The sequence below is a fragment of the Bubalus bubalis genome, chromosome 13 (genome assembly GCF_019923935.1).
Source record: "Bubalus bubalis isolate 160015118507 breed Murrah chromosome 13, NDDB_SH_1, whole genome shotgun sequence".
Taxonomy (NCBI): Eukaryota; Metazoa; Chordata; class Mammalia; order Artiodactyla; family Bovidae; genus Bubalus; species Bubalus bubalis.
Genome location: NC_059169.1, coordinates 48,789,511 through 48,805,176, shown reverse-complemented (window position 1 = coordinate 48,805,176; position 15,666 = coordinate 48,789,511). Strand labels below are relative to the sequence as shown.

The window sequence follows — 15,666 nt, the reverse complement described above, 5'->3', positions numbered from 1 at the left end:
ACACTTAACTCCTATCTAAGTCTTCCATATATTACTTTTTATAATTTGTATTTTATATTGGAGCATAATTGATTGACAATATTGTGCTATATTTTAAATGTACAGCAATGTGATTCATTTATACATATGCATGCATCTATTCTTTTTCAAATTCTTTCCTATTTAGGTTATTATAGAATATGGAGCAGCATTTTCTACACTGTGCAGTAGGTCCTAGTTGGTTATCTTTTTTTTTTTTTTGGAGTATATTTGGTTGACAGTGTTGTGTTAGTTTCTGCTGCCAAGTGAATCGGTTATATGTATACATATATCTTGTCTTTTTTTATATTTCCTTCCCAAGTAGGTCACCACAGAGCACTGACTAGATTTTTTTATGCCATATAGTAGGCTTTATTAGTTATCTATAATCAAACTTTTCAAGTGTGTGCTAAGTCAATTCAGTTGTGTCCTACTCTTTGTGACCCCATGGACAGTAGACTTTCAGGCTCCTCTGTCCATGGGACTTTCCAGGCAAGAATACTGGAGTGGGCTGCTGTGCCCTCCTCCAGGGTGTCTTCCAAACCCAGGGATCAAACCTGTGTCTTTATGCCTCCTGCATTAGCAGGTGGGGTCTTTACCACTAGCCCTACCTGAGAAGTCCGTACTAATGTATATGCATCAATCCTAAACCCCCAATTCATACCAACTCCATCCCCCCCCTTGGTAACCAAGTTTGTTCTCTACATGTGACTCTATGTCTGCTTTCTAAATAAGTTTATCTGTATCATTTTTTCTAGATTCCACATATAAACAATATTATTTGTTTTTCTTTTCTGGCTTACTTCACTGGGTATGACAATTTCTGGGTCCATCCACGTCTCTGCAAATGGCATTGTTTCATTCTCTTTAATGGCTGAGTAATATCCCACTATATATGTACCACATCTTCTTTATCTATTTTTCTATCAGTGGACATTTAAGTTGCTTCCACATTTTGGCTATTGTAAGCATTGTTGCAATGAATATCAGAGTGAATGTATCCTTTTTTCTGAATACACACTCAGTAATGGGATTATTTGGTGGCTCTATTTTTAGTTTCTTAAGGCATCTCCAAACTGTTATCCAGAGTGGCTCTATCAATCTACATTCCTACCAACAGTGTGGGAGGGTTCCCTTTTCTTCATACCATCTCCAGCATTTACTGTTTGTCGATTTTTTGATGATGTCTATTCTGACTGGTGGGAATTAATATCTAATTGTAGTTTTGACTTACATTTCTCTAATGGAGACGTTGAGCATCTTTTCTTGTGCATTTTGGCCACCTGCACATTTTCTTTGGAGAAATATCTATTTAGATCTTCTGACTGTATTTGATTTGACGTTTTTTCTGATATTGAGCTATATGAGCTGCTTGTAAATTTTGGAGTCACATTATAAGCAAATACTTTTCCTGTTTTGTGGATTATCTTTTGAGTATTTATTTTTATGGTTTCCTTTGATGGGGAGAAGCTTCCAAGGCCTTTGTGAGCTGAAGTTAAGTAAATTGATTGCTAAAACAGATGAAGAATAAAAATGAAAGAAAAATCAACATTTTTATAAAATTATGGAAAAATCTAGATCCTCCACAACCTAATATTTTAAATCTAAGGATATAATTCAAAATTTCTTGACATATGTATAAATAGGAAATTGTGACCAGTTCTAAAAGGAAAATACAATCAACAAATGCAAATCCTCAAGTGATCCAGAATTTGGAATTATCACAAAATATTTAAAGCAAATATTATACCTATGCTACATAAATTAAAGGTAGATACAAACTAAATGCCTAAATATGTATTCTCACTAAAAGTGAGACTAGCAATCTCTTCAAGAAAATTAGAGATACCAAGGGAACATTTCATGCAAAGATGGGCTTGATAAAGGACAGAAATGGTAGGGACCTAACAGAAGCAGAAAATATTAGGAAGAGGTGGCAAGAATACACAGAAGAACTGTACAAAAAATGTCTTCACGACCCAGATAATCACGATGGTGTGAGCACTCACCTAGAGCCAGACATCCTGGAATATGAAGTCAAGTGGGCCTTGGGAAGCATCACTACGAACAAAGCTAGTGGAGGTGATGGAATTCCAATTGAGCTATTGCAAATACCGAAGGATGATGCTGTGAAAGTGCTGCACTCAATATGCCAGCAAATTTGGAAAACTCAGCAGTGGCCACAGGACTGGAAAAGGTCAGTTTTCATTCCAATCCCAAAGAATGGCAATGCCGAAGAATGCTCAAACTACAGCAAAATTGCACTCATCTCACACACTAGTAAAGTGATGTTTAAAATTCTCCAAGACAGACTTCAGCAACACATGAACTGTGAACTTCCAGATGTTCAAGCTGATTTTAGAAAAGGAAGAAGAACCAGAGATCAAATTGCTAACATCTGCTGGACCATTGAAAAAGCAAGACAGTTCCAGAAAAAACATCTATTTCTGCTTTATTGATCATGCCAAGGGCTTTGACTGTGTAGATTACAATAAACTGTGGAAAATTCTGAAACAGATGGGCATACCAGACCACCTGACCTGACTCTTGAGAAACCTGCATACAGGTAAGGAAGCAACAGTTAGAACTGGACATGGGACAACAGACTGGTTCCAAATAGGAAAAGGAGTTCATCAAGGCTGTCTATTGTCACCCTGCTTATTTAATTTATATGCAAAGTACATCCTGAAAAATGCTGGGCTGGAAGAAGTAGAAGCTGGAATCAAGATTGCTGGGAGAAATATCAATAACCTCAGATATGCAGATGACACAATCCTTATGGCAGAAAGTGAAGAAGAACTAAAGAGCTTCTTGATGAAAGTGAAAGAAGACATTAGAAATGTTGACTTAAAGCTCAACTTTCAGAAAACTAAGATCATGGCATCTGGTCCCATCACTTCATGGCAAATAGATGGGGAAACAGTGGAAACAGTGCCAGACTTTATTTTTCTGGGGTCCAAAATCACTGCAGATAGTGATTGCAGTCATGAAATTAAAAGATGCTTACTTCTTGGAAGGAAAGTTATGAACAACCTAGATAGCATATTAAAAAGCATTATAAAAAGAATTATATCCTTAGATTTAAATTACTTTGCCAAAAAAGGTCCATCTATTCAAGGCTATGGTTTTTCCAGTGGTCATGTATGGATGTGAGAGTTGGACTATAAAGAAAGCTGAGCACCAAAGAATTGATGCTTTTGAACTGTGGTGTTGGAGAAGACTCTTGAGAGTCCCTTGGACTTCAAGGAGATCCAACCAGTCCATCCTAAAGGAGATCAATCCTGGGTGTTCACTGAAAGGACTGATGTTGAAACTGAAACTCCAATACTTTGGCCACCTGATGCGAATGTCTGACTCATCGGAAAAGGCCCTGATGCTGGGAAATATTGAGGGCAGGAGAAGAAGGGAAGGACAGAGGATGAGATGGTTGGATGACATCACCGACTCAATGGACATAGGTTTGGGTGGATACCGGGAGTTGGTGATGGACAGGGAGGCCTTGTGTGCTGTGGTTCATGGGGTCACAAAGAGCCGGACATGACTGAGTGACTGGACTGAACTGAAGTATTAGAAAAACATATGGAAACTCTCAGGAAACTAAAAGCAGGACTCTCATATAATCTAGCAATCTCACTTCTGACCATATACCCAAAATAATATCAGGATTCCAAGATATTTGCATTCCATGTTCATTGCAGTGTTATTCACAATAGTCAAGATATAGCAACAACTCAAATGTCCATCAACAGATAAATTAATAAGAAAAATATATTATACACAAACAGTGAAGTATTATTTAGGTTTAAAAAATGAATTGTGTCTTACATAACATGAATGGACCTGGAGAACATTATGCTAAGTGTAATAAGTCAATCACAGAAAGACAAATATGACATGATTTCACTTATGTGAGGCATCTAAAATAGTAAAACTGATAGAAACAGCAAAATGATAGTTGCCAAGCTATGGGAGAAGAGAAAGTCAGCAGTTGCTACACAGGTATACAAGATGAATGAGTTTTAGAGATCTACTGTGCAACATAGTGCCCTTAATAGTTAATAATAGTGTATTGTGCTATTATTTGTTAAGATGTAGATTTCATGTTAAGTGCTCTTCTAATTTTTTTTTTTTAAAGAACTAATTGGGATGGATAGGGAGGTCTGGCATTGTGCGATTCATGGGGTCGCAAAGAGTCAGACACAACCGAGCGACTGAACTGAACTGAACTGAATTGGGAGAATAATAAAAATTAAAATAATTAAAATGGGATCTCACTAGATTATGAATGAAGATCACACACACAAAAAAATGGTGACCTTTTAGATAGATCAAATATATATATATATATATACACAATTGAATAAAGAAAACAAAAAGTTAAAAAAAAAACTATGTATAGAGCCTCCTATACATATAAGACAATTTTTGCAATATTAACAGTTTGTCATTGTAATTCTAGGAAGAGAAGCGAAAGAGACATGGACGAAAGATGTATGTGTAGAAATAATGCTGAAAACTTCAAAAGGTGGTAAAATACATCAGTTTAAGATTTTGGTTCAAGAAATAAAGTTCAATAAGATAAATTCAAAGAAAATCATGCCTAGGCACATCACAATAAAATTTCTGAAAACCAAAATGAATAAAAATATTTGAAAGCAGCTAGAAAATAATAGACTGTATATCAGTTACTTGGAAATAAATGAATGACATAATTAAATTGCTGAAGCTTCTTTACCCATATATATCTATTATCTGATTCCATATCTATTTTATCTTCATTTACACATATATCTATATCATCTATATTTATATCCATATCTGTTTTCATCTATCTATTTATGAATATCTTGTCATCTATGTCTGCGCCACTCCTTTAAGAATTAAAGGAATAAATTCATTGTTAATAAAATTAAATTAGATAATTTGTTGGAAGATCTACTCTAAAAGAATATTAAAGGTATTGTTCAAGTTGGAGGGAAGTGATAGCAGAAAGTACCTAGGTTCTTCAGGAACAAAATAAGAGCAACAAAATTGTTAAGTCGATGGGTTTATATAAAAGAGTAGTTTTCCTCTTAAGTTCTACAAAATAAATAAGTTGTCTATTTAAGAGGGAAATGATTGGTAAGTCTCAAAAAATCTATGAAAAATCTGCTCAAATGAATAACTGAGTTTAATAAGATTGCAGAATTCATGGTCAAGTGCAAATGCTTGGGGTTTGAGTCAAATGATATTTTCTAGAGACATATTTTCTCTCTTTTTTAAAAAAAAATAGTTCCTGATGTACTTACTACTGAGCCCTAGTAGAGATTTAATATTTAACCATGAACTACTACATTACCATGTAAATTGAGTTGTTCATAATTAACCGAGTGTTATCTCAACCTTCGACACATGGCACAGGAAGTGCACAGAAATTATTATCATGTGGAAGTGATATATAAGTTCAGTGCTGAAAACAGGTATAAATTGTAGGAGCAAATGATTTAAACTTCCACCCATGATTTATAGTTTACCTACATTGTCCACTCTGTCAACCCTCAGCTACACTCTCAAAGAGATGTCCCTGTAACCAGTTGATGAAAGACAGAGGGATGGGGAGAAAGAAACTAAATAAAAATGAAATCTGAACATAAAATAGTTGTGCACAATACACTGGTGCTTCCTGAAAGTGGCCCTACAATGCCACAACACCTCTCAGGAGAGAACCTGAAGAACAGTGGTTAGGAACTTCAAAGAAATGAGATTTAAAATCAACGATAACAAGATCTGAGGGAAAATTATGAAGCTACAGCTCTCAGAATTAGAACAAAATGCTTGCTTTCAATGAGAATGCTCACCAAATGACAACCAGTATAGAGAAAGTTGGACTTTCCAGATGGCTCAGTGGGCCTACAATGCAGAGATCCAGGAGATGAAGTTTCGACCCCTGGGTTGGGAAGATCCCCTGGAGGAGGGCATGGCAAACCACTCCACTATTCTTTCCTGGAGAATCCCATGGACAGAGGAGCCTGGCAAGCTATAGTCCATAGGGTCACAAAGAGTCACACAAGATTGAAGCAACTGAGTACAGCACAGCACATAGAGAAAGTTATCAATAATTTGTTGGACAAAATGACCTATTCTTTGGATGTCAGCTAGATTATTTGACCAGATACTACAGAGGAATGAACTACCTATCTTGGGGTTTATTCACTAAGGCTGAACTACTACCAAATTGCTGAGTGAAGCAATTACAGTCTCTCCTGGAGGATATGGCAGGCACAAAAGAAGATGTATACAATGAATTGAATCTTTCATGGCAGGAATAATGATTTCTCTTTACCATGAGACATTTATTTGGATATAAATTTCTCTTCAAATCTGCAGTGCTTCTTTCAGTAAGTCCACCATCAGTAGACTTATAGAGTGATGTCTTTAACAACAGAGAACACACACAACATATTCTCTGTTTAGGAAATTCACTAAAAGTGATTGAAGTTTAACAATGTGCTAGTGTCCATCAAATTTACTCTTGTTATGAAATTGTTATCCTACAGCTGACCTAACAGAAAACTATGGCTATTAGAAACTCAATTATGGTTAGGCTTTGCAACAACATCTGTTGAGTGTTCAAACTGGGATATGTTCTGAATTAGTGACCAGTAAGTGGTATTGTTTCTCCCATAACCAGAATACCTAAGTCTAGGAGTTAAGGTATGGAAATGGGAGTGATCTTAATCATTATTATTTACTTAATTCCATGTAAAATGCTTGATTTCAATCACTGCAAATTTATATTTTTCTAATTCCTGAAGAAGGAATGTCCCCTGTCTTGTAGACAAGTTCATTTGTATCCAGTTTTATGCACACATAAAACAGATAACTAATAAGGGCCTACTGTATAGCACAGGGAACTCTCAATATTGTGTAATGGCCTATATGGGAAAAGAATCTAAAAATGAGTGGATATATAGGCTTCTCAGGTGGCGCTAATGATAAAGAACCTGCCTGCCAATGCAGGAGAGACAGAGAAGCCTGGTGGGCTATAGTCTATAGGGTCACAAAGAGTCGGACACAACTGAAGTGATTTAGCATGCATGCATATGTACTTGTATAACAGATTCATTTTGCTGTAGTGTGGAAGCTAACACAACACTGTAAATCAACTATATTCTATATTCCAATCCTTTTAATAACTTTTGATCCATTGTTATAGGGCTTACCTGACATTATGACGATGTTGATTACATTAATTAACATTTCTTAGTGATGGGATCCCTAAGTATCATGGTCACATTATTTCCAAATGATTATTTAGCACCACCCATATATCCACTCTTTTTTACATTATTTTCTCATATAGGCCATTGCAGAGTATTGAGTGGAGTTCCCTATGCTGTACAGTAGGTCTTTAATAGTTATCTATTTTATGTGTGTATAAAACAGGGTACAAATGAAGTTAGCTACAAGACAGGGAATATGCCTTCTTAAGGAATCAGAAAAGCATAAATTTGCAGTGATGTGAATCCAGCATTTTACACTGAATTATGTAAGTAATAATGAACAAGTTCAGTTCAGTTCAGTTCAGTTCAGTCGCTCAGTCATGTCTGACTCTTTGCAACCCCATGAAAAGGAGCATGCAAGGCCTCCCTGTCCATCACCACCTCCTGGAATTGTTCAAACTCATGTCCATTGAGTCGGTGATGCCATCCAGCCATCTCATTCTTTGTCATCCCCTTCTCCTCCTGCCCCCAAACCCTCCCAGCATCAGAGTCTTTTCCAATGAGTCAACTCTTCACATGAGGTGGCCAAAGCACTGGAGTTTCAGCTTTAGCTTCAGTCTTTTCAATGAACACCCAGGATTGATCTCCTTTGGGATAGACTGGATGGATCTCCTTAAGTCCAAGGGACTCTCAAGAGTCTTCTCCAACACCACAGTTCAAAAGCATCAATTCTTCAGTGCTCAGCTTTCTTCACAGTCCTACTCTCACATCCAAACATGACCACTAGAAAAACCATAGCATTGACTAGACGGACCTTTGTTGGCAATGTCTCTACTTTTTAATATGCTGTCTAGGTTGGTCATAACTTTCCTTCCAAGGAGTAAGCTTCTTTTAATTTCATGGCTGCAATCACCATCTTCAGTGATTTTGGAGCCTCCCCAAAATAAAGTCAGCCACTGTTTCCATTGTTTCCCCATCTATTTCCCATGAAGAGATGGGACCAGATGCCATGATCTTAGTTTTCGGAATGTTGAGCTTTAAACCAACTTTTTCACTTTCCTCTTTCACTTTCATCAAGAGGCTCTTTAGTTCTTCTTCACTTTCTTCCATAAGGGTACTGTCATCTGCATATCTGAGGTTATTGGTATTTCTCCCAGCAATCTTGATTCCAGCTTGTGCTTCTTCCAGCCCAGTGTTTCTCTTGATGTACTCTGCATATAAGTTAAATAAGCAGGGTGACAATAGACAGCCTTGACGTACTCTTTTCCTATTTGGAACCAGTCTGTTGTTCCATTCCCAGTTCTAACTGTTGCTTCCTGGCCTGCATACAGACTTCTTAGGAAGCAGGTAAGGTGGTCTGGTACTCCCATCTCATTCAGAATTTTCCACAGTGTATTATAATCCACACAGTCAAAGGTTTTGGCATAGTCAATAAAGGAGAAATAGATGTTTTCTGGAACTCTCTTACTTTTTTCATGACCCAGCGGATGTTAGTAACTTGATGTTTGGTTCCTCTGCCTTTTTGAAAACCAGCTTGAACATCTGGAAGTTCACGGTTCATGTATTGCTGAAGCCTGGCTTGTGAAAATTTGAGCATTACTTTACTAGCGTGTGAAATGAGTGCAATTCTGCGGTAGTTTGAGCATTCTTTGGAATTGCCTTTCTTGATGGGAATGAAAACTGACCTTTTCCAGTCCTGTGGCCACTGCTGAGTTTTCCAAATTTGCTGGCATATTGAGTGCAGCACTTTCACAGCATCATCTTTTAGGATTTGAAATAGCTCAACTGGAATTCCATCACCTCCACTGGCTTTGATCATAGTGATGGTTTCTAAGGCCCACTTGACTTCACATTCCAGCATGTCTGGCTCTAGGTGAATGATCACACCATCGTGATTATCTTGGTCATGAAGATCTTTTTTGTACAGTTCTTCTGTGTATTCTTACCACCTCTTCTTAATATCATCTGCTTCTGTTAAGTCCATACTATTTCTGTCCTTTATTGTGCCCTTCTTTGCATGAAATGTTCCCTTGGTATCTCTAATTTTCTTGAAGAGATCTCTAGTCTTTCCCTTCTGTTGTTTTCCTCTATTTCTTTGCATTGATCACTGAGGAAGGCTTTCTTATCTCTTGTTGCTATTCTTTGAAACTCTGCATTCAGATCCTTATATCTTGCCTTTTCTCCTTTGCTTTTCACTTCTCTTCTTTTCATAGCTATTTGGAAGGCCTCCTCAGACAGCCATTTTGCTTTTTTGCATTTCTTTTCCATGGAGATAGTCTTGATCCCTGTCTCCTTTACAATGTCACGAGCCTCTGTCCATAGTTCATCAGGCACTCTGTCTATCAGATCTAGTCCCTTAAATCTATTTCTCACTTCCACTGTATAATCATAAGGGATTTGATTTAGGTCATACCTGAATGGTCTAGTGGTTTTCCCTACTTTCTTCAATTTAAGTCTGAATTTGGCAATAAGGAGTTCATGATCTGAGCTACAGTCAGCTCCTGGGCTTTTTTTTTTTTTTTTTTGGTGACTGTATAGAGCTTCTCCATCTTTGGCTGCAAAGAATATAATGAATCTGATTTTGGTGTTGACCATCTGGTGATGTCCATGTGTAGAGTCTTCTCTTGTGTTGTTGGAAGAGGGTGTTTGCTATGACCAGTGCGTTCTCTTGGCAAAACTCTATTAGCCTTTGTCCTGCCTCATTCCGTATTTCAAGGCCAAATTTGCCTGTTACCCGGTGTTTCTTGAAGTCCTACTTTTGCATTACAGTCCCCTGTAATGAAAAGGACATTTTTTGGGGTGTTAGTTCTAGCAGATCTTGTAGGTCTTCATAGAACCGTTCAACTTCAGCTTCTTCAGTGTTACTGCTTGGGGCATAGTTTTGGATTACCGTGATAGTGAATGGTTTGCCTTGGAAATGAACAGAGATCATTCTGTCGTTTTTGAGATTGCATCCAAGTACTGCATTTTGGACTCTTTTGTTGATCATGATGGCTACTCCACATCTCCTAAGGGATTCCTGCCCACAGTAGTAGATATAATGGTCATCTGAATTAAATTCACCCATTCCAGTACATTTTAGTTCGCTGATTCCTAGAATGTCGACATTCACTCTTGCCATCTCTTGTTTGACCACTTCCAATTTGCCTTGATTCATGGACCTAACATTCCAGGTTCCTATGCAATATTGCTCTTTACAGCATCGGACCTTGCTTCTATCACCAGTCACATCCACAGGTGGGTATTCTTTTTGCTTTGGCTCCATCCCTTCATTCTTTCTGGAGTTATTTCTCCACTGTTCTCCAGTAGTATATTGGGCACCTAGTGGCCTGGGGAGTTCCTCTTTCAGTATCCTATCATTTTGCCTTTTCATACTGTTCATGGGGTTCTCAAGGCAAGAATACTGAAGTGGTTTGCCATTCTCTTCTCCAGTGGGCCACATTCTGTCAGAACTGTCCACCATGACCCTCCCATCTTGGGTGGCCCCACATGCCATGACTTAGTTTCATTGAGTTAGACAAGGCTGTGGTCTGTGTGATCAGATTGACTAGTTTTCTGTTTTTATGGTTTCAGTGTGTCTGCCTTCTGATGCCCTCTTGCAACACCTACCAACTTACTTGAGTTTCTCTTACCTTGGACGTGGGGTATCTCCTCACGGCTGCTCCACTGACCTTGAACATGAAGTGCTCCTCTCAGCCCTCTTTCGCCCACACAGCTGCTGCTCCTTGGATGGTGTCATGCCCTAATGACTAAGGTCACTCCGATTTCCATACCTTGACTCCTAGGCTTAAGTATTCTGGTTATGGGAGAAACAATTTCACATACTGGTCACAAATCAGAACATATCATAATTTGAGCACTCATCAGATGTTGTTGGAAAGCCTGAGCCATAATTGAGTTTCTAATAGTGATTTTAGTTTTCTATTAGATCAGCTGTAGGATAACAGATTTTATAACAAGATGGCTCAGATAGTAAAGAAACCACCTGCAATGTGGGAAACCTGGGTTCTGTCACTGGATTGAGAAGATCCCTTGGAGGAGGGCATGGCAACCCACTCTAGTACTCTTGCCTGGAGAATCCCTATGGACAAACGAGACTGGTGGTCTATATTCCATGGCATTGCAGAGTCAGACATGGCTGAGTGACTAAGCACAGCACAAATAAAATCTAAATTATTATTATTAATTCAGTTATTAGTTTAGATAATTGTTATTGCTGTTCAGTCTCTAAGTCATGTGTGACTCTTTGTGACCCCATGAACAGCAGCACGTCAGGCTCCCTTGTCCTTCACAATCTCCCTGCGTTTACTCAATTCATGTTCATTGAGTTGGTGATGCTATCCAACCATCTCATTCTCTGCCATCCCATTTTTCTGTTGCTTTTAATCTTTCACAGCATTAGGGTCTTTTCCAATGTGTCAACTCTTCACATCGGATGGCCAAAGTATTGGAGCTTCCACTTCAGCATCAGTCCTTCTGATGAATATTCAGGGTTGATCTCCCTTAAGAGTGACTGGTTTGATTTCCTTGCTGTCCAAGACTCTTAAAAGTCTTCTCCAGGACCAGAGTTTGAAAGCACCAATTCTTCAGCATGCAGTCTTCTTTATGATCCAACTCTCAAATCTGTACAAAGAATTGTTTTCCTTTACTTCCAGTCCCAAATAGTTTAGCATAAGGTATGTTAATAATGGGTAACTCTATATTTCAATATTTAAATTAGAATATATCAAAAGAAGGTTGTCACTAAGCTATGGCATATTTGAACAATTACAGGGGGAGAGACACATGACCTAAGGGGCTTAGTGTATCCTCATTTGGATTACCTGTTGCCTGCTTGCCATCACCATTGTCCCCTTCCAAGCCTGACTTTGGAGATTGCTGAGAAGTTGGTGATGACATTTCCTAGAATGCATTTTCCTCTACAATTCTAAGGCAGACTTTGAGGTATGTGATTAGAATAGTGATGATCAAAGGGAAGAAGTCATTTTCTTTTAGTGAATTGTAGAAAGATTCTTGGGTAGATGTCAGATTCATTATGGCTTCCCAGTAAGTTCCTGAGAACCAACCACCTCATGACTTAGAATGAAATAAATGATGAGATTGAAACAGATGATTGAAAATTCTGAGATTTCACCTCTTTCCTGCAAGTCTGTGAGACGAATCCATCGAATGCTGTGCAGGTGCAGTCCTGCAGTGTCTACTTCCCTGACCTTTCGTGGCAGTTTCCCTGAGTTTTGGCAATGACTTAATCGCTTCCTTGCCTTTTGCAATCCCAACTCTTCCTGTTAGTCTTTAATTTCTGTGCTAAAAAGTTTATTCCTAAATTACATAAGGCAGTTTATAGGTAGTTATATAAAGTAGTTTATGGTTTTTTTGTTTGTTTTGTTTTTGTATTATTTTCCCCTGACCAATATTGATTCACAATCCTGTTCTACAAGATGTCTGAGCATGCCAGTTACTACAGAGCTGACTAAGATGAGCTCATCATCATTCTAAGATGATGAGCACGTGCAGATCCTGCCAGCTCAGTCAGTATATTTGAATGTATGCTAGGTGATTGCTGAAAGTAATTAAAAAATTCAAAAAAAAATTAAAAAAAACAAACAGACCATTTTGATTCTGGTAGTTATAGTATCTTATCTATTTTCTGGAGACTTCTTTCCAAAATGCTGTTTCAAAATAGATGAATATTTGTGGTTGAGTCAAAGCAAGTTATTTGTTTAGATAAGATGGAATGAGATATTTGTTTTTGTAAGTGTCTTCTTTGAATGGGGAACTCATGATTGATGTTGATAAACCAAAGCACCTATCCACTAAGAATCTTTCCTCAATTTTGTTCAGTAATTTTGGAGCTAAAAAGAAAAATAAATGGGTGACTAAGGCAAATCATATAACTCTTTGCCTCTCACTTTATATGTTTGTAAAATCAGGGTAAAAATAGCACCTGATTTATGAATTGAATGACAAAATTATGAAAAGATAGATTACACAATGCTTGTAAACATGTAATACATTTTAGCTTTCTGGGAGAAGCAGGATTACAGGGACTTTTTGTCTCATGCCTGCTAGTGTTTTGGGGGAAAGTTAACATTTGGATGCTTTAATGATGTTATTAAGCTAAAGTTTTAAAAATAAAATAAAATTAAAAAAAATAAAACAAAACAAAACAAAAACAAACAAACGAGTTTGTATTGACTTTACTTATTTCAGAAAGTTAAGAATGTCTCCAAATTCAGTTCTTTAGCATTGAATTACGGAAATAAACACTCCTTATGGGTCTCCTAATGCTATTCTTTGCTCATTCTGTGCCAGTCAGGGCCAAAGGTCCTGGAATGCTTCAATTGTCAATGATCCTCTCCTAACATAATTGGTTTCTATCTCAATTTGAATTAAACATTTGTGTTGCTGACAGAAATTCAAAGAACCAAATTGTTTTGTCTTTGAGAAAGAACAGAAGACGTGAAATAATCCTCAAAATAAGCAATGTGTGCTTTCTTGATAATGTACAGCTACTTGCCTGTAGAATAATAATAGTTAAGAAAAATATTTTAAAGATCCACTTATTTCTTAGAATTTTCTAAGATGAAATGATATCTACTTTATTTATAAATAAAAATTCACACTGAATTAACTAAAATTACATTTCAGCAAATACTAATACCAACACTAACTCCATACAAATATATGGAAATCAAGAATACATTTTGATCCCTGGGTAAGGAAGATCCCCTGGAGAAGAGAATGGCAATCCACTTTAGTATTCTTGCCTGGAGAATTCCATGGACAGAGAAGCCTGGTGGGCTATAATCCATGGAGTCGCAAAGAGTTGGACACAGTGAGTGACTAACACTATCACTTTCACTAATTACTATGGAGAGAAAAATGTGTGCCTGCCTCAAAGAACTGTTATGAGAATTGAAATTAAGTAATACGAGGTCTCAGAGCTCCTTGTGTATGGGTTTTCCCTTGGTTTGATTTTTGGCTTTTCCCACAGCACATCTCCCAAACACGAGTCTTCATTTCCACATTAAGTAAAGAAACCAAATAAACTGAGACTGACTCCTTCCTCTGGATCACAGTAAATGTCTGCTTCTCCAAACTTGCTGAAGGGAGAAAAGAACAGCAAGAAGCAACTGAACATTTTGATGAAGCAAATGACAGATTTAATGAACTAGCCAGTGAAGAGACTCTTAAAGAACAGAAATATAACAAACTCCAACCATTTTTTTTTTCCAGATGCGGTCAGAATTGCTCACCAAAACCCAAAATTTTGGGGTGACACTATTTGCCAACCATCTACAAGTGTCTGCACTGCTTGTGGAGGAGGAAGAAGAGTGCTACACTACTTGATAGGAATTGAATTGACAGAATTTGAAGATGTTAAATCAGGTTACAGAATAGATTTTTATTTTAATAAAAACTCTTACTTCAAAAGTAAAATTCTCTCCAAAGAATTTCGTCTGAATGAGAGTAGTGATTCATCTTCAAAGTCCACTGAAATCAAATGGAAATCAGAAAGGATTTGACTAAACACAAAAGAAGAAACACAGGAGAAAGCCAGCAGGAAGAGACAGCATGAGGAACCAGAGAGCTTCTTCACCTGGTTTACTGATCATTCTGATGCAGGTGCAGATGAGTTAGGAGAGGCCATCAAAGATGATATTTGGCCAAATCCATTACAGTACTACATAATTCCTAACACGGATGATGAAGAAGGGGAAGGAGAAGAAAAAGATGAGGAGGAGGAAGGATTGGAAGATATTCATGAATGACGGGATGAAGATGAAGGTGAAGAGATGAAGATGATGGGAAAGAGGAAGAATATGAAGATAAAGGAGAGGATGACTAATGGAACACTAATGGATTCCAGCTTTCTTTTTCTTTTTTTTTTTTTTTAATTTTCTCTAGTCCCTGAGAGCAAGTTGCAGTATTTTTTTCCCTTCTTGGGCAAAGTCATCCTGTTTTTGAGGTCTCTTTTCTTCTTTATACAATGTTTCTCAACTTATTACTTTGAGCAGAATTTAGTGGGAAAAAAGAATCTCCACTCCTTTCTGTTCCAAATCAATTTTTATCCTTCCTGTCTCTACAAAAACTCTATGGAATCAACACTACCATGCTCTATGGGAAAAAGCAAAATCTTCTGCTTGTTTACTGCTGCTGCTACTAAGTCGCTTTAGTCGTGTCCGCCTCTGTGCGACCCCATAGATGGCAGCCCACCAGGCTCCCCCTTCCCTGGGATTCTCCAGGCAAGAACACTGGAGTAGGTTGCCATTTCCTTCTCCAATGCATGACAGTGAAAAGTGAAAGTGAAGTCTCTCAGTCCTGTCCGACTCTTAGTGACCCCATGGACTGCAGCCTTCCAGGCTCCTCCATCCATGGGATTTTCCAGGCAAGAGTACTGGAGTGGGTTGCCATTGCCTTCTCCGCTTAGCTCGTCTGAAAGCTG

General features: G+C 37.7%; 1 pseudogene; it reads left to right on the top strand.

The window, feature by feature from the left end:
• Positions 1-11,907: 11,907 nt before the first annotated feature.
• LOC102402869 lies at positions 11,908-15,181 on the top strand (annotated as a pseudogene).
• Positions 15,182-15,666: the final 485 nt, after the last annotated feature.